A 20,770-nucleotide genomic window follows, 5' to 3' on the forward strand; every position below is an offset into this window, starting at 1 on the left:
TGGAAACTTATCACCTCACAGGTGCACAGAGATCGATACCTGCTGGTCTGCAGCAGAATGGGGTGTTGATGTGATGTAGTTCCAAGAGAATGGTGAAGAATGGAGACATGGAAGTGGAAGTGGAGCTCCATTCAAAACTCTCTCACTGCTCACCCTTTAACTGGCTTAACTCTATCTGCCCCCGGGCAGTCCCATGTGCTGAATTTTTTTCCCCTTCCTCCTCCTTGCTGCTCTAAAGTGTTCTGCAGGACTCTAAGGTCCTTAACTAAAGGTCACCTCCAGACTGACACAGACACCGGAAACATCTACAACATTGCGATGGTTTGCTCGATGTCAGGCCTGGTAACATGATTCTAGTTATGTTTCTGCACCTCTTCAGTGCAGTTCCTCACATGATCTGAGCGCTAAAGGGGGTGACCCTGATCTCCAATGACCTCACTCTTTAATCTGGTTCCTGGATCAAACAGGTGTAGAATGTTGCACTGACAGTCTGAAATCATTGGAACAAGTTCCCATTATAGGGAGATAGCATTCACTGTTTTATATTTGAATCTGGGAAAATATCGCCTCATTTTTATTGGCACATCAGAATTAGGAGCAGTCATGGTGAAGGGCAAAGCTGGCAATTGTAGGGAACGCTGGATGACGAAAGAAATTGAGGTTTTGGTCAAGAATGCGGAGGATACATAGGTCAGGTCTAGACAGCAGGAATTGAGCAAACCCTGAGAAAAGTATAAAGAAGGTAAAGGAAAATCTGGAGGGTAAAACGGGATATGAGATTGGATTCTCAACGCAGTTTGTGAAAGCTAAGGGATTCCATAAATATATTAAGGACAAAAGAGTAACAAAGGAGAGAATAGGGCCCCTTAAAGATCAGCAAGGCTGCCTACGTGTGGAACCATAGGGGTGGGGTATACTAAACAAGTATTTTGCAGTGTTTACAGCGGAGAAGGATATGGAAGCTACAGAACAGGGGTAAACAAATAGCAACATCTTGAAAAATGCCTATATTAGAGAGATGGTGGTGCTGGACATCTTAAAGTGAATAAAGATGGATAAAATCCCATGGACTCTGCAGGAAGCTAAGGAAGTGATTGCTGGGCCCCTTGCGGAGATATTTATATTTATAGCCACAGGTGAGGTGCCGGAAGACCCAAGGTTGGCTAACATGGTGCCACTATTTAAGAAAGGTGGTAAGGAAAAGCCAGGCAACTATAGACCAGAGAGCCTGATACTGGTAGTGGGCAAGTTTCTGGAGGGAGTCCCAAGGGACAGAGTTTACATGTATTTGGAAAGGCGAGGACTGATTAGGGATAATCAACATGGCTTTGTGCATGGGAAATCATGCCGTACTAACTTGATTTAGTTTTTTGAAGAAGTATCAAAGAGGATTGAGGAGGCAGAGCGGTGGACGTGATCAATATAGACTTCAGTAAGGGATTTGACAAGGTTCCTCGTGGTAGGCTGGTTAGCAAGGTTAGATCACATGGAATACAGGGAGAACTAGCCATTTGGATACAGAACTGGTTCGAGGGTAGAAAACAGAAGGTGGTGGTTGGGGGTTGCTTTTCAGACTGGAGGCCTGTGACCAATTGTGTGCCGCAAGAATTGGTGATGGGTCTACTGCTTTCTGTCATTTATAGAAATGATTTGGATGTGAACATAGGAGGAATGGTCAGTAAGTTTGCAGCTGATTCCAAAATTGGAGGTGTAGTGGACAGTGAAGAAGGTTACCTCCGATGACAACAGGATCTTAATAAGATGGGCCAATGAGCTGAGGAGTGGCAGATGGAGTTTAATTTAGATAAATATGAGGTGCTGCATTTTGTAAAGGCAAATTAGAGGCAGAACTTATATAGTTAATGGTAAAGTTGGTGAGTGGGGGAGTGTTGGTGTACAAGGGGACCTTGGAATCTTCAAACAGACCTCACCACCAGAGATATATTTCCTCCCCACCCCATCCACAGAGATCATCCCCTCCACAACTTCCTAGTCAGGTCCACGCACCCAAACAACCCACCTCTCATTCCCAGCACTTTCCCTTGCCACTGCAAGAAATGCAAAACCTGCACCCACACCTCTCCACCATCTCCCCCACCCCCCACCTTCCCTCCATTCAAGGCCCCAAAAGGGTCTTTCCACATCCGACAAAGATTTATCTACTGTGACCTTTGCTCCCAATGTCTGTGTGGGCTTCCTTCCGACAGTCCAAAGATGTGCAGGTTAGGTGATTGGCCATGCTCGAATTTCCCCGTATTGTCCAGCAATATGCAGGCTAAGTGAATTAGCCATGGTAAATATAGGTTTATCAGGTTGGGTCTGAGTGGGACGCTCTTTGGAAGGTTAGTGTTGTCTTGGAAGACTGCATGGTCTCTTTCTGCACTGTAGGGATTCTATGATCTATAGCAGGCTTAATGTTTTAGGTCCAGTGACTCGTCTTCAGATCTTCCAGACCTGCTGCATTTCTCCAGCAATTACAGTTATTGTTTCAGATTTCCAGCATCCACAGTTCTTTGGCTTACTTTAGTGTTTAACTCATTGCCACATCTCTTCCAAGTATACTTACCTTGAAGAGGCTCTGCTCTTCTCTTCAATAGGATCGCTGTTCTAATCTTTTTTCCTTGTTCACCATCATTACATTTGTTTTCAGTCATGGTTTTTGACAATGTATTTACTAAGACTTGCTTCCACAGCCACATCACATTCCTCGGTGACTGTCTCAGTCTCAGACTGACTCCATGTCAATTAGAACTGAAGTTTCATCCTTCATGTCTTCAATTCACTCATCATTGGCATCTGTGGTGAACAGCGCTTCTCAGACAGCTGTTCCTGCTGCATTCGAAGATCCACACTCAATGCCATACACTATCATATGCACACTCTTGACCTCTCTTCTCTCTCCAGCAGCACTGCCTCATGCTGGTGTACAGCTACCCTGCCTCCTGGCTCCACTTCATCCTCTGGCTCATTTGACATTCCAACAAGATTTTTTTCCTCTTTTCCTGTCAAGCATTAAGAAATGCAGGATGCAACAACACAGAGGTACTCACATCCTTCTGGAACCTTCCTCCCCTTCCCTCTGACTCCATCCCCTTTTCTAATCACACATTTTGTCCTGTGTTTACTATCCTTCTGCTCTTCCACTCTGATACTGAATGCTCTGTATTGAGCAAAGGTCTCAGTTTTATCAGTCTGCAACCAACTCCCCACCACCACCCCCCGCAATCCCCTCCCGGCCTCAAATGAATTTCAGATACAAAATGTCTGTTGCCTTCACCTCAATGGCCATTTCTTCAGGCAAAAAGTCCTCTCTCTGTCCCACAGACTCCTTCACCCATTTCCAAATTTCTCCCTCCACCTGGACTCTGACGTCTGGCCTTCTACCTTAACTCAATTGGTTCATTGCAAATTGTTGACGTGACATTGGTCGCCTTAAGTTCTCTGCCCTCTCACCCATTCTAACCTCCCTCTTTCTGAGCTCACTGCACTCTGTACTCTCAAAGAGAACTCTAACTTTGTGATCAAGCCTGCCAACAAGGGTGGTACTGTTGCCATCTGGTGTATTGAACTCTACATTGCAGAGGTAGAGTGACAGCTTTTGGACATCTCGTCCTATCTCCCCAGACCATGACATCACCTTCGAACATTAGGCTATTGTGTCTGTAAAGGTCACGAATAGCATCAAATCTGGTGATCTTCCCCACACAGCCTCCAAGCTCAGTCGCTTAACCCCATATAGCCCGTTTCAACCTCCTTCCCAAAATCCAGAAAAAGAAGTACCCTGACAGACCCATTGTTTCTGTCTGCTCCTGCCCCACAGAACCCATCCCTTCCTATCTCGACTATTGAATTTTAGGTTTGTGGGTTCAGGCCAGCTCCCCTTCTGCACGGATGTGCAATGCTTTCATACATTCCATCCTCCATCAGGATGGTCTCAGGGCTCTCTGCTTTTTAAAAAAAAGGCCTGACCCATTCCCATCCACCACAATCCTGCTTCGCCCAACCAAGCACATCCTCATTTTGAACAACTTCTCCTTGAACTCCTCTCACTTTCTTCACATCAAAAGGTGTAGCCATGGTTACTTGCATGGTCCCAGGTATGCCTGTTCTAATCCAACTTTAGGCCCCTCCCGAACTCTTTCTCCACTACATCGATGACATCATTAGTGCTGCTAGCCTCACTCATCTAGAATCGGAAAACTTTAATGAATTCACATCCAATTCGCACTTGACTTTCACCTGGCCCATTTCTGATTCCTCTCATCGTCAACACCTGTTTCCAACTTCAGGGATAGACTGGTCACCAATATCCACAGCAAACCCACTAATTCCTGCAGTTACCTGGACTATACATCAACTTCACTAGTTTCCAAATCTCCTCTCCCCCCACCTCACCCCCCGATCCAACCCTCCGACTCAGCAATGCTCTCTTGACCTCAGTCTTCCTTCCCACCAATCCACTCCACCCTCCCTACCGACCTATCACAATCACCCCTGACCTGTATCTACCTATCGCCTTCTTAGGTACCTTCCCCAAACTCCCCCATTTATCTCTTGACACCCTTTCACCGCCTACCCCGATGAAAGGCTAATGCCCAAAATGTTGACTCTCCTGCTCCTTGGATGCTGCCTGACCTGCTGCACTTTTCCAGCACCATACTTTTCAACTCTGATCTCCAGCATCTGCAGTCCTCACTTTCTCCTAGACATCCTCACACCCTCCTTTCTGCATAGATTTTATTCCACTGTCTTAGTTCCTCCATCTCATCTGAGTTCTGAAGAAGGATCACTCAATCTGAAATGTTAACTCTGCTTTCTCTCCAAAGGTGCTGCCAGAGCTGCTGAGTGTCCCCAACAATTTGTGGTTTTATTGTTTCACTTTACCTACTCTTTTCTAAATACCTGTAACAACCATTACCATTTTTGCATTTCTAGCTAGCGTCCTCTCATACACTAATTTTCTTCCTTCTGATTAACCGCCATTCTTTAAATTCTGAGCAATCATCTGATCTACAACTCAACTTTGAGCAGTTTTTGGCTATCTCCTTAAGTTTGATGCTTTCCCTAATACGTTTGTGTTAACCACAGATAGTGAGTCCTCATTTTGATTCTTTCTCAATAGTCAGAATGTACCTATTTTGCAATGTTCCCTCAAACATAAGCCAGTGCATCTCTATTGATCTACCCCAACCTCGTATGCCTGTTTACTTCAGCTCGCTCAGCTTTCATAAGAACATTTGGTGTAGAAGTAGAAGCCATACAACCCATCAAAACTGCTCAGTAAGCATTCAATAAGGTTTCTAATAGTAGGCTGGTTAGCAAGGTTAGATCACATGGAATACAGGTAAACTAGCTCAATAACAAGTATACTATTTTGGATACTGTTGGGATTGACGGGGGGGTACTTACCAGAGGTAAGCCAAGGGGTACAGGTCTCCAGCAGAGTCAATCCCTGTTGCTCAGAAGGGGAGGGGGAGATGAGCAGAGTCTCACTCATTGGGGACTCCATAGTTAGGGGGTCAGATAGGAGGTTCTGTGGGAACAAGAGAGACCCATGGTTGGTGCGTTACCTCCCAGGTGCCAGGGTTCGCGGTCTCTCGAATAGTGCTTTCGGGATCCTTGAGGGGGAGGGCAAGCAGCCCCAAGTCATGGCCCACGTAGGCACTAACGACATAGGTAGGAAAAGGGAAGGGAATTTAAGGCAGAAATTCAGGAAGCTTGGAGCTAAAACAAACAGTTGTTATCTTTGGCATACTGGCAAGGCAAGGAATAGGGAGACAGAGGAGTTTAAACTAATTCAGTAGGGGGATGGGAACCTAAATTGTAGTTCCAGTGTCCAATTGAGATTAATGAGATCAGAAATATGGTTTCAAGATCGCTGGCAAGCAGGAAGGTGGTTTGAAGTGTACCTATTTCAATGCCAGGGGCATCCAGAATAAGGTGGGTGAATTTGCAGCATGATTTGGTACCTGGGATTTCGATGTTGTGGCCATTTTGGAGACATGGACAGAGCAGGGACACGAATGGTTGCTGCAGATTCCTGGATTTAGATGTTTCAGTAAAAACAGAGAAGATGGTAACAGAGGAGGAGATGTGGAATTGTTAGTCAAGGACAGTATTACAGAAAGGACATTTGATAAGGTCTCATCTATTGAGGTAGTACGGGCTAAGGTTAGAAATAGGAAAGGAGAGGTCACCCTGTTGGAAGTTTTCTATAGGCCTCCAAATAGTTCCAGAGATGTACAGGAAAGGATAGCAAAGATAATTCTGGATAGGAGCGAGAGTAACATGGTAGTTGTTATGGGGTCTTTAACTTTCCAAATATTGACTGGAAATATTACAGTTTGAATTCTTTAAGTTGGTCAGTTTTTGTCCAATATGTGCAGATGGTTTCCTGATACAGTACGTGGACAAGCCAACAAGAGGTAAGGCCATTTGGATTTGGTACTGGGTAATGAAACTGGCGAGGTGTTAGATTTGGAGGTAAGTGAGCACTTTGGTAATGATGACGACATTTGGTTATGTTTACTTTAGCGATGGAAAGGGATACATACATACAGAGTTATTGCTGGGGGAAAAAGGCAGTTATGATGCAATTAGGCAAGATTTAAAATGCATTGAATGGGAAGGAAACTGCAGGGGATGGGCACAATTGAAATATGGAGCTTATTCAAGGAATAGCTACTGTGTGCCCTTGATAACTACGTAACTGTCAGGCAGGCAGGAAGTGGTCAAGCGAGAGAGCCGTGGTTTACGAAAGAAGTTGAATCTCTTTTCAAGAGGAAGAAGGCAGCATATGTTAGGATGAGACGTGAAGGCTGAGTTAGGGCTCGAGAGTTACAAGTTAGCCAGGAGTGACCTACAGAGAGCAGTAAGGAGAGCCAGGATGGGGCATGAAAATTCGTTGGCAGATAGGATCAAGGAAAACCCTGAAGTTTTCTATCATTATATCAGGAATAAAAGAATGACTAGAGAAAGGTTAGGGCCAATCAAGGATAGTAGTGGGAAGTTGTGCGTGAAGTCAGAGAAGATAGAGGAAGTGCTAAATGAATATTTTTCGTCAGTATTCACGCTGAAAAAAGACAATGTTGTCGAGGAGAATACTGAGATACAGGCTACTAGATCAGACGGGATTGATGTTAGAAAGGAGAAGGCGAGGGTGGGAACTTGAGCTGTATACCGGAGGTGAGAGTTGATGCAGAGGAGGCAGTAGCAAGAGGTAGACCAGCTAGTGGGAAGGATTTTCCTGGGAAGGAACCAAGGGATCAGTTAAAGTGTGTTTGCTTTAACGCAAGGAGTATGAGGAATAAAAGTGATGAACATAGAGCATGGATCAGTACCTGGTGCTATAATGTTGTGGCCATAACAGAGACATGGGTTCCTCAGGGGCAGGAATGGTTGCTGGATGTTCCAGGGTTTAGAGCATTTAAAAAAAATAGGGAGAGGGGGAAAAGAGGAAGGGGTGTAGCACTACTAATCAGAGAAGGTATCATAGCTACAGAAGTTACCATTGTTGAGGAAGATCTGCCTACCCAGTCAGTATGGGTGGAAATTAGGAACAGCAAGGGAGCAGTCACCTCGTTAGGGGTTTACTACAGGCCCCCCCAATAGCAGCAGGGAGATGGAAGAAAGCATAAGTCGGCAGATTTTGGAAAAGTGTGGACGTAGTAGGGTTGTTGTAATGGGTGACTTTAACTTTCCCAATATTGATTGGAACCTCCTTCGAGCAGAAGATTTGAATGGAGCTGTTTTTGTAAGGTGTGTTCAGGAGGGTTTCCTAACTCAGTACGTTGACAGGCCAACGAGGGGAGAGGCCATTCTAGACTTGGTGCTCGGAAACAAGCCGGGGCAGGGATCACATCTTGTGGTGGGAGAGCATTTTGGTGATAGTGACCACAACTACCTCACATTCTACACAGCTATGGAGAAGGAGAGGATTAGACAAAATGGGAGAATATTTAATTGGGGAAGAGGAAACTATGATGCCATTAGACATGAGTTAGGAAGCATTGACTGGGAGCAATTGTTCCATGGTAAAGGCACTATAGACATGTGGAGACTGTTGAGGAACAGTTGTTGCAAGTGATGAATAAATATGTCTCTCTGAGACAGGCAAGAAGGGGTAAGATAAAGGAACCTTGGATGACGAGAGTGGTGGAGCGTCTCATCAAAAGGAAAAAGGTAGATTACATAAGGTGGAAGAAACTAGGGTCAAGCTCAGCTCTCGAGGATTACAGGCAGGCGAGGAAGGAGCTCAAAAATGGTCTGAGGAGAGCCAGGAGGGGGTATGAGAAAGGCTTGGAAGAACGGATTAGGGAGAACACAAAGGCATTTTACACTTATGTGAGGAATAAGAGAATGGTCAAAGAAAGAGTAGGGCCAATCAGGGATAGCATAGGGAATGTGTGTGGAGTCTGAGGAGGTAGGGGAAGCCCTAAATGAGGTTTTTGCTTCTGTCTTTACGAAAGAAATGAATTTTGTAGTGAATGAAACCTTTGAAGAGCTGGTATGCATGCTGGAATGGATAGAGATAGAGGAAGCTAATGTGCTGAAAATTTTGTCAAACATTAAGATTGACAAGTCGCCAGGCCTGGACCAGATTTGTCCTCGGCTGCTTTGGGAAACGAGAAATGCAATTGCTTCGCCATTGGCGAGAGGCAAATGTAATTCCTCTCTTCAAGAGAGGAAATAGGGAAATCCCTGGCAATTACAGACCAGTCAGTCGCATGTTTGTCATCTGCAAGGTGTTAGAAAGGATTCTGAGGGATAGGATTTATGACCATCTGGAAGAGCATGGCTTAATTAAATGCAGTCAACACGGCTTTGAGAGGGACAGGTCATGCCTCACAAACCTTATCGAGTTCTTTGAGGATGTGACTAGAAAGGTTGATGAGGGTCGAGTGGTGGATGTGGTGTATAGACTTCAGCAAGGCATTTGATAAGGTTCCCCATGGTGGGCTTATTCAGAAGGTCAGGAGGAAAGGGATACAGGGGAACTTAGCTGTCTGGATACAGAATTGGCTGGCCAACAGAAGACAGTGAGTGGTAGTCGATGGAAAATATTCTGCCTGGAAGTCAGTGGTGAGTGGTGTTCCACAGGGCTCTGTCCTTGGTCCTCTACTGTTTGTAATTTTTATTAATAACTTGGATGAAGGGATTGAAGGATGGGTCAGCAAGTTTGCAGATGACACAAAGGTTGGAGGTGTCGTTGACAGTATAGAGGGCTGTTGTAGGCTGCAGCGGGTCATTGACAGGATGCAGAGATGGGCTGAGAGGTGGCAGATGGAGTTCAACCTGGATAAATGCGAGGTGATGCATTTTGGAAGGTCGAATTTGAAAGCTGAGTACAGGATTAAGGATAGGATTCTTGGCAGTGTGGAGGAACAGAGGGATCTTGGTGTGCAGGTACATAGATCCCTTAAAATGGCCACCCCAGTGGCTAGGGTTGTTAAGAAAGCATATGGTGTTTTGGCCTTCATTAACAGGGGGATTGAGTTTAAGAGCCGTGAGGTCTTGTTGCAGCTCTATAAAACTTTGGTTCGACCGCACTTGGATTACTGCGTCCAGTTCTGGTCGCCGTATTATAGGAAAGATGTGGATGCTTTGGAGAGGGTTCAGAGGAGGTTTACCAGGATTCTGCCTGGACTGGAGGGCTTATCGTATGAAGAGAGGGTGACTGAGCTCGGACATTTTTCATTGGAGAAAAGGAGGAGGAGACGTGACTTAATTGAGGTATACAAGATAATGAGGGGCATAGATAGAGTCGATAGCCAGAGACTATTTCCCAGGGCAGAAATGACTAACACGAGGGGTCATAGTTTTAAGCTGATTGGAGGAAGGTATAGAGGGGATGTCAGAGGCGGGTTCTTTACACAGAGAGTTGAGAGAGCATGGAATGCGTCGCCAACAGCAGTTGTGGAAGCAAGGTCAGTGGGGACATTTAAGAGACTACTGGGCATGCATATGGTCACAGAAATTTGAGGGTGCATACATGAGGATCAGTGGTTGGCACAACATCGTGGGCTGAAGGGCCTGTTCTGTGCTGTGCTGTACTGTACTGTTCTATGTTAGTAATTCTGGAAAGTGTGAAAATAGATAAGTCCCCTGGGCTGGATGGGATTTATCCTAGGATTCTCTGGGAAGCCAGGGAGGAGATTTCCGAGCCTTTGGCTTTGACCTTTATGTCGTAATTGTCCACAGCAATAGTGCCAGAAGACGAGAGGATAGCAAATTTTGTCCCTTTGTTCAAGAAGGGGAGTAGAGACAACCCTGGTAATTATAGACAAGTGAGCCTTACTTTGGTTGTGGATAAAGTGGTGGAAAAGGTTATCAGATTTAGGATTTATCATCATCTGGAAAGGAAGAAGTTCATTAGGGATCGTCAACATGGTTTTGTGAGGGTAGCTCATGTGTCACTAATTGAGTTCTTTGAGATGGTGACCAAACAGGTGGATGAAGGTAAAGTGGTTGGTGTGGTGCATATGGATTTCAGTAAGGCATTTGATAAGGATTCCCATGGTAGGCTATTGCATAAAATACAGAGGCATGAGATTGAGGGCGATTTAGCAGTTTGGAGCAGAAATTGGCTAGCTGCAAGACAACAAGTGTGGCGGTTGATGGGAAATGTTCATCCTGGAGTTTAGTTACTAGCGGTGTACCACAAGGATCTGTCGTGGCATTGTGGACAGAGATGAAGGATGTTGCAGGTTACAGAGAGACATTGAGAAGCTGCAGAGCTGGGCTGAGAGGCTGGAAATGGAGTTGAATGCAGACAAGTATGAGGTAATTCACTTTGGATGGAGCAACGGGAATGCAAAGTAATGGGCTAATGGTAAGACTCTAGGTCGTGCAGATGAGCAGAGATATCTCTATATCCACGTACATAGATCCCTGGAAGTTGCCACCCAGCTTGATAGGGTTGTTAAAGCGGCATACGGTGTGTTAGCTTTTATTGGTGGAGGAATTGAGTTTTGGAGCCACGAGGTCATGTTGCAGCTGTACAAAACTGTGATGTGGCCACTATTGGAGTATTGTGTATAGTTCAGCATTAAAGGAAGCTTTGGAAAGGGTTCCGATGAGATTTACTAGGATGTTGCCTGGTACGGAGGAAAGGCTGAGACTGTTTTTGTTACAGAGAGAAAGGTGGAGAGGTGATTTAATTGAGACAAGATATTCAGAGGGCTAGATAACATGGACATTGAGAGCAGTTTTCCTTAGATGGTGATAGTTAGCACGAGGGGACATAGCTTTAAACTGAAGGGTGATGTCGGACAGATTAGAGTACTTACAATGTGGAATCAGGCCTTTCGGCCCAACAAGTCCACACCGATCAGCCAAAGAGCAACCCAGACCCATTCCCCTACATTTATCCCTACATCTAACACTACGGGCAATTTAGCATGGCCAATTCACCTAACCTGCACATTTTTGGACTGTGGGAGGAAACCCACGCAGACAAGGGGAGAATGTGCAAACTCCACACAGTCAGTCGCCTGAGGCGGGAAATGAACCCGGGTCTCTGGCGCTGTGAGGCAGCAGTGCTAACCACTGTGCCACCGTGCCGCCCAGTGTCAGAGTTAGTTTCTTTATTGAGATTCTTTATGGATATGGAATGCACTGCCTGCAACAGTAGTAGACTTGCCAACTTTAAAAGCATTTAAATAGTCACTGGATAAACACACGGATGAAAATGGAATAGAGTAGGATAGATGGGCTTATGCCCGAAACATCGATTCTCCTGTTCCTAGGATGCTGCCTGCTGTGCTTTTCCTGCAACACATTTTCAGTTCAGATTGGTTCCACAGGTCGGCACAACATTGAGGGCCAAAGGGCCTGTACTGTGCTGTAAAGTTCTATGTTCTGGGGGAAAGTTTTAAAAGGGACCTAAGGGGCAATTTTTCAAGCAAAGAGTAGTGTGTGTATGGAATGAACCTTCAGAGGAAGTGGTGGAGGCTGGTACAATTATAACATAAAGGCATTTGGATGGGTACGTGAATAGGCAGGATTTAAAGGGATACGGGCTAAGTGCTGGCATATGAAACAAGATTAATGGTCAGCATGGAGTTGGACCGAAGGGTCTGTTTCCGTGCTGTACATCTCTATGACTCCAAACGACAGCAAGGTTGATCCAATAATCCTCAACTCCACTTTGCTATCTTTTCCCTGTTTCCTTTGTCTCCCTTTAATCAAACATTTAACTCAGCCTTGAATATATATATATATATATAATATATATATATATATATATATAATGACCCCAAAGCGGAAGCCCTTGGGTCAAGGAATTCTGGAGACTCATCAAGTCCACACCAATGCTCTGAAGAGCATCCCACCTTGAGCCACATCTCTACCCTACCCATGTGACCCTGCATTTCCCAGGGCTAAACCAACTGGCCTGCTATCCCTGAACACTGTGAGCAATTTAGCATGGCCAATCCACCTAACCTGCACATCTTTGGACTGTGGCAGGAAACCGGAGCACCCAGAGGAAACTCAGGCAGTCATGGGGCTAATGTGCAAACTCCACAAAGACGTCGCCATGGGTGGATTCGAACCCAGGTCCCTGGAATTGAGAGGCAGCAGTGCTAACTACTGAGCCACTGTACCGTATCCAATAGCAACTCCAATTTAATCTGCTCCCTGGGGTCTTTCAAAATATGCTCCTCAAAGAAACTAAAGCAAGTCTAACAAAAGAAAATAGTGCTGAATCCCCACGCCAAAACAGTTGGATATAGCAATGACCATAAAATGAATTAAATAATAAATATAAATCCTGTGTCTACAACAGGAGGTCAGAGACTGGGCACTTTGTGGTGAATAACATATCTTGACTCCTCAATACCTGTCCGTCATCTACAAAGCTAAACTCTCTCTGCACATTACTTAATTGGTGCAGTGCATCTTGTAGATGGTCACATTGTTACCACAACACACAAGCAGCTCAAGCAGCGAATGCTTAAAATGGTGATTTTGGTGTCAGTCATGAGTAGTGGGTCTGTTCTGTTTCTCATTCAACTGGATGAAATATCTGCCTTTCCATAATGTTTTATTAACAAAAGGCCAAAAACAGGTCAGAAACAGAAACAGAAACTGCACACCAACATCACACCCCAACCACTTGTTTTACAAATAATAGGCCAAAACACAAAAATGTAATTTTTGTTGCATGCATCAAACCAACAGTGAAGAAAGCTTATAAAAGAAAAGAAAAACAAGATGTTGCAAAGATGTGGTTTAATTCAAAAATATCTCCCTTCTGTCAAAGTTCTGACATTCCACATTTCAAGGGTACCCCATTAGGGAATGGACCACGGGAATCGGCATATCCTCGTCCCATCATGATGAATACATGACTTCCTTGCACAACATCAATCAAAAGTTCCCAGCACCAAAATAAATTGGCTGCTAACTCACAGCAGTGGTGCTATGGTCTCGTGTTCAATTTGAAATCATCAATCCCGAATTCTGTCAGCCATTACATTTTCTTGATTGAGGCTGTGGCAACATTGGGAAAAGTCAAGATCAGAAGATGAAGGTGCTCTTGTGGTGCAATGGCAGTGCCCCTACCTTGGAGCCCAGAGGCCTGGGATCAAGACCTACCTGATTCTGGAACTACACTTGCAGTTTTGAAGGATGAGGTTGGTGGAGGGGGATCTGATTGAATCTTACAGAATACTGAATGGCCTGGACAGAGTAGATGTTGGAAAGATGCGTCCATTGGCAGGAAAGATGAGGACCCGAGGGGACAGCCTTCGAGTAAAGAGAAGACGGTTTAGAACGGAGCTAAGAAGGAACTGCTTCATGAAGAGTGTGACGAATCTGTGGAATTAATTGCTCGGCTGTGGAGGATAGGTCATGGTTTATATTTAAAACAGAGATAGCTAAGTTCTTCATTGGCAAGGAGATCAAAGGTTACGGGAAGAAAGCGGGAAAATGCGGTTGAGAAACTTAGAGTCATAGAGACGTACAGCATGGAAGCAGACCCTTCGGTCCAACCCGTCCATGTCGACCAGATATCCCAACCAATCTAGTCCCACCTGCCAGCACCCAGCCCATATCCCTCCAAACACTTCCTATTCATATATCCATCCAAATGCCTCTTAAATGTTGCAATTGTACCAGTCTCCACCACTTCCTCTGGCAGCTCATTCCATACACGTAACACCCTCTGCGTGAAAAAGTGGCCCCTTAGGTCTCTTTTATATCTTTCCCTTCTCACCATAAACCTATGCCCTCTAGTTCTGGACTCCCCAACCCCAGGGAAAAGACTTTGTCTGGTTATCCTATCCATGCCCCTCAAATTTGTAAACCTCTATAAGGTCACCCCTCAGCCACTCCAGGGAAAACAGCTCCAGCCTCTCCCTATAGCTCAAATCCTCCAACCTTGGCAACATCCTTGTAAATCTTTTCTGAACCCTTTCAGGTTTCACAACATCTTTCCAATAGGAAGGAGACCAGAATTGCACGCAATATTCCAACAGTGGCCTAACCAATGTCCTGTACAGTCGCAACATGACCTCCCAACTCCTGTACTCAATACTCTGACCAATAAAGGAAAGCATACCTAATGCCTTCTTCACTATCCTATCTACCTGTGACTCCACTTTCAACAAGCTATGAGCCTGCACTCCAAGGTCTCTTTGTTCAGCAACACTCCCTAGGACCTTACCCCATTAAGTGTAGAAGTCCTGCTAAGATTTGCTTTCCCAAAATGCAGCACCTCGCATTTATCTGAATTAAACTCCATCTGCCACTTCTCAGCCCATTGGCCCATCTGGTCAAGATCCTGTTGTAATCGGAGGTAACCCTCTTTTCTGTCCACTACACCTCCAATTTTGGTGTCATCTGCAAACTTACTAACTGTACCTCTTATGCTCGCATCCAAATCATTTATGTAAATGACACAAAGTAAAGGATCCAGCACTGATCCTTGTGGCACTCCACTGGTCACAGGTCTTCAGCCTGAAAAACAACCCTCCTCCACCACCACTCTCTGTGCCTTTGAGCCAGTTCTGTACCCAAATGGCTGTTCTCCTTGTATTCCAGGAGATCTAACCTCGCTAATCAGTCTCCGATGGGGAACCTTGTCAAATGCCTTACTGAAGGCCATATAGATCACATCTACTGCTCTGCCCTCATCAATCTTCTTTGCTACTTCTTCAAAAAACTCAATCAAGTTTGTGAGACATGATTTCCCACGCACAAAGCCATGTTGACTAACCCTAATCAGTCCTTGCCTTTCCAAATACATGTACATTCTGTCCCTCAGGTTTCTCTCCAACAACTTGCCCACCACTGAGGTCAGGCTCACCGGTCTATAGCTCCCTGGCTTGTCTTTACAACCCTTCTTAAACAGTGGCACCATGTTTGCCAACCCCTAGTCTTCCGGCACCTCACCTGTGACTATCGATGATACAAATATCTCAGCAAGAGGCCCAGCAATCACTTCTCTAGCTTCCCACAGAGTTCTCGGGTACACCTGATCAGGTCCTGGGGATTTATCCATCTTTAACAGTTTCAAAACATCTAGCACTTCCTTCTCTGTAATCTGGACATTTTATCAGCAATGTTTGAATAACGGGCCAAATGACATAATCCCTGCTCCTACATCTAATGCTCCAGATGTATCAGATGAACCTGCTCAAATATGGAAATTCAACTATAACTTAATAACCAAACTCCTTTAGTGTTTCTTGCCAATGTGCTAAATGCTGCATATTTTCCAGAAATTGCATTGATGTTTGTAAGGGGCGAATTCTGAATCTGAAGGAATGTTCGAGAATACACCTACTTTTATACCACTTTAAGAGAAAATTTATCTTACATTTAGACAAAGGACACCTTCTGTCCTCAAGATATCACAAAGTCGTCCAGAGCCAATGAATCATTGAGAGTCATTGCTGTTTTCTGAGCAAATAAGGATTGGTATCTGCAGGTCCATCTCCTGTTTGGCTTGTCCTAGGATGGGTGTGTTGTCCCAGTCGAAGTGATGCCCCTCCTCATCCATATATAAGGATACTAGCGAGAGTGGGGATGAGGAAGGACACCACTGACTGGATCAACATATCCATCCTAGGACAAGCCAAACAGAGACACAGATAAGAATTCTTACAAGCACGGCATTCCAAACAGAACTCTATGAACAACCGCATTGACTTGGATCCCATTTACCACCCCCTGAGAAAAAGAAATGACATCACTACAGGAAATGACGTCACCAACACACAGAAACCTAAACTCACAAATAGAAAGCGGGCTACACCACCAGTGCTTCATCCAGAGGTTCAATGAAGATGTTACCTAGTGAGGTGATGAAATTTCAAAAAACAAACCTTCCAGCTCAGTGGGCAAACCTATATCCAGGTGATAAGAAAGACATAGATTAACTGGGTGCCTGATGGAGAAAAAAAACATACACGAAAGGAGTAGTATGTGGGCTCCATCACTGCAAATGATCTGTGAATGGATTGTTGATTCATGGGAGGAAATAAAAGCTGACTCTACTTTCAAATCATTTAAGAAATTGGGAATTTAGAACATATTGGGCAGTACATAGGATGATTATCTATGGGATGACATAGAAGAAGCAGATGATGTGCTGCTGCTAACCACAGACAGTGAAGAAGAGGATCCATGTAATGATATCATTCATTCTGATGAATATGAAGCTTTATTCAGTGCTGAGATTGAGATTAGATTAGATTAGATTAGATCACTTACAGTGTGGAAACAGGCCCTTCGGCCCAACAAGTCCACACCAACCCTCCGAAGAGCAACCCACCAAGACCCATTCCCCTACATTTACCCCTTCACCTAACACTACGGGCAATTTAGCATGGCCAATTCGCCTAACCTGCACATTTTTGGACTGTGGGAGGAAACCCATACAGACACAGGGGGAATGTGCAAACTCCACACAGACAGTTGCCTGAGGCGGGAATTGAACCCAGGTCTCTGGCGCTGTGAGGCAGCAATGCTAACCACTGCGCCACCGTGCTGCCCAGTATGACGTTGCATGATTTCAATGAACTTTTGTATTTGAAATGATTAATTTAATATGTACCATGTAATTGTGATTTAGAGAAGTTTTATATTTCGACTTTGCTTTTTGCATGTATAAATAAATGTTCAGAACACAGTATAGGCCCTTGATGTTGTGCCAACCTTTTATCTTACTCTAAGATCAAACTAACCTACATCCCCTTCATTGTACTATCATCCATGTGCCTATCCAAGAGTCGCTTAAACGCCCCTAATGTATCTGACTCCACTACTACTGCAGGCTGTGCATTCCACACACCTACCACTCTCTGTGTAAAGAACCACCGTCTGACATCTTCCCTACAACTTCCACCAATTACCTTAAAATTATGCTCACTTGTGATAAACATTTCCACCACGGGAGGTAGTCTCTGGCTATTCATTCTGTCTATGCTTCTCAACATCTTCTACACCTTCATAAAGTCATCTCTCATCCTGCTTCCCTCCAATGAGAAAAGCCCAAGCTCCCTCAACCTTTCTTCATAAGACATGCCCTCCAGTCCAAGCAGCATCCTGGTAAATCTCCTCTGCACCCTCTCTAAAGCTTCCTGTAATGAGATAGCCAGAGTTGATCACAATTACGATTTTTGAGAAGAGTTGCAGCTCAGGTTGAGGTTCAGGTTGTAAGTTTGCTCGCAAAGCTGGCAGGTTTGTTTTCAGACATTTCGCCAATGCTAGGTAACATCATCAGTGAGCCTCCAGTGAGGCACTGGTGTTCTGTCCCACTTTCTATTATGTCCCTTAAGATGGGGGATATCATTTCCGGTTCTTTTTCTCAGAGGTTAGTAAATTGGGTCCAAATCAATGTGTTTATTGATGGAGTTCCAGTTTGAAACCAAAACTCCAATCAACAAACATGTTGATTTGGACCCCATTTTCCAACCTCTTAGAAAGAGAACCAGAAATGATAACCCCTATCTTAACAGGCAAGTAACATAAATAAAAAGCAGGACAGAACACCAGCACTTCACAAGAGACTCACTGATTATGTTACCTAACATGATGATGAAACGTCTGAAAACAAACCTTCCAGCAAAGCGAGCAAAATACAAGCTGAACTGAATGCAATATTCCAAATGTGGTCTCACCAGGGCTCTAAAGAGCTGCAACATAATCTCACGGCTCTGTACCAAATGGAGAACACTGAACGGAGAATTCACCACAAAGGTTTACAGGAAAGCCACACACACAGACCAAGTCCTAAACTATGAAAGCAACCACCCCAACACACACAAACGAAGTTGCATCAGGACACTATTCAAAAGGGCCACAACACACTGCAGCACACCAGAACTACAAAAAGAGGAAGAGGAACACCTATACAAAGTATTCGCCAAAAACGGATACCCTCGCAATTTCAACAACAGATGCCGAAGGGAGAGACAACGGAACGAGGACATGCCGCAACCCAAAGGACTAGCCACACTACCATACATCAGGAGCATTTCTGAACTGACAGCCAGAGTACTGCGACCACTAGGACTCATAACAGCACACAAACCAACAGCCATGCTCAGACAACAACTCACCAGAACAAAGGACCCGATACCCAACATGAGCAAAACTAATGTAGTGTACAAAATCCCATGCAAGGACTGCACAAAACACTACATCGGACAAACAGGAAGACAGTTAACGATCCGTATACACGAACACCAACTAGCCACGAAACGACACGACCAGCTATCCTTAGTAGCCACACACACAGACGACAAGCAACATGAATTCGACTGGGACAACACTACCATTATAGGGCAAGCCAAACAGAGAACAGCCAGGGAATTCCTAGAGGCATGGCACTCACCCACAGACTCTATCAACAAACACATCGACCTGGACCCAATATACCGGGCACTACAGTGGACAGCTCGAACTGACAACCGAAAGCGGCAGAGACAGGCCACTATAAATGCCGGAGGAAACAGCACAGAAGCGCTTCACAGGAGGCTCCCAAGCACTGAGGATGTCACCTAGACAGGGGACGAAACGTTTGCAAGACAAATTCCCAGCTCGGCGAACAGAACCACAACAACATCCTAACATTAACCGGTTCAAGCATATCAGTCTATTTTGCGCTGTCCTCTGAAATGTCAACACCCTTGCTTCAGTATTCACTACTGAGAAAGTATTTGTTAAGGACCTCCCCTACTTCCTCCGACTCTAGGCACAAGTTCCATCCACTATCTCCGATTGCCCCTACCCTCACTCTGGCCATCATCTTATTCCTCACGCAAATATAAAATGCCTTAGGTTTTTCCTTAATTCCACCTGCTAAAACTTTTTCATGCCCTTTTCTAGCTCTCCTCAGTCTATTCCTCAGTTCCTTCCTGGCTACTTGTAATGCTCCAGAGCCCTGTCTGATCCTTCCTCAACCTTAAGTAAGCTTTCTTCTTCCTCTTGACTCGATGTTGCACATCCCTTGTTTCCCAAGGTTCTTTCACCCTACCATTCCTTCCCTGCCTCAGTGGGACAAACCCGTCCAGCACTATCACCAAGGGCTTTCTAAACAACCTCCACATTTCTGTCGTGCATTTCACTGAGAATATCTGCTCCTAATTTAGGCACCCCAGTTCCTGCCTAATAGCATTGTAACTCCCCCTCCCCCAATTAAATTCTTTCCCATGCCTTTTGCTTATCCCCTTTTCCATGAGTATAGTAAAGGTCAGGGAGTTATGATCACTATCACCAAAATGCTCTCCCACCGAGAGATCTGACACCAGACCTGGTTTGTTGCCAAGCACCAAATCCCTAAGGCCGACTAGAGGGGAGGCCTGTTGCCAAGCACCAAATCCCTAAGGCCGACTAGAGGGGAGGCCAATCTACATGTTACATCTCAAAAGGATTCCTGAATCATCTGACAAACTCTGCTCTGTCCAAACTATCTGAATTAAGGAGGTTCCAATCAGTATTAGGGAAGTTAAAATCACTCATGACAACAACCCTGTTACTCCTGCACCTTTCGAAAATCTGAGCCTAATCTGTCCTCCCTGTCTGTCCCTGTAGAAAACTCCCAAAAAAGTGACTGCTCCTTTCCTGTTTATGACTTCCACAAATCCTCCTCAATGATCTTTCTTCCTGCAGCTGTGACACTATCCCTGATTAGCAATGTCACTCCTCCACCTCATTTCCTTCCTCTCACTTATTCCTTTTGAAACATCTAAACCCTGGAACGTCCAACAACCATCCTTGCCCATGTGATATCCAAGTCTGCATGATGGCCACAACATCATAGTTCCAAATATTGATCCATACTCTGAGTTCATCACCCTTATTCCTGATACTTGTTGAATTCAAATAGACCCACTTCAACCCATCACCCTGACTGCACCTTTGTCCTATCAAGTGCCTATCCCTCTTCTCAGTCTCTGTACGCTGTACATGAGTGTTCATTACATACTCTGTCTGCTGATCTGAAGCTCAAGTTCCCATCTCCTCCCACCCCCTCCCCCCCCACCACAGAATCTAGTTTAAACTAATCTAGTTTACTAATTCATTTTTGTTTCTATTGTCTTTATCCTATAATTACTTTAATTTGTTTTTTTTCTTTATTTGTTCAAAGATCAATTGGGCTTCTGCTAATGATATGGTATTTTGGACTGTTGCATGATTTTCAGCCCCTCAAAAGGAGCAGCCATAGTCAATCCCATAAACTTAACTTTAAAAAGTAGTGTAAAAAATTCATCTTGCGCACAAGTATATACGGTGGGTTAGCCAGGTTGTTCCAGTACAA

The 20,770-nt window shown here is 44.7% G+C and overlaps 1 protein-coding gene across 4 annotated transcripts in view; it reads right to left on the bottom strand.

Annotated features, from left to right (window-relative positions):
* The window catches only part of strada (STE20 related adaptor alpha), a 131,293-nt gene that overhangs the window by 106,720 nt on the left and 3,803 nt on the right, over positions 1 to 20,770 (bottom strand). Inside the window, exon 2 of one of the 4 annotated variants that reach the window (XM_072561910.1) lies at positions 13,600 to 13,749. The exons of the other annotated variants lie outside the window; for them this stretch is intronic. The gene's annotated coding sequence lies outside the window, so the exon portion shown is untranslated. The remainder of the gene's footprint in view (positions 1 to 13,599; positions 13,750 to 20,770) is intronic. 4 annotated transcript variants of the gene reach the window in all.

This window comes from Chiloscyllium punctatum, chromosome 42, assembly GCF_047496795.1.
Source record: "Chiloscyllium punctatum isolate Juve2018m chromosome 42, sChiPun1.3, whole genome shotgun sequence".
NCBI classification, from domain to species: domain Eukaryota; kingdom Metazoa; phylum Chordata; class Chondrichthyes; order Orectolobiformes; family Hemiscylliidae; genus Chiloscyllium; species Chiloscyllium punctatum.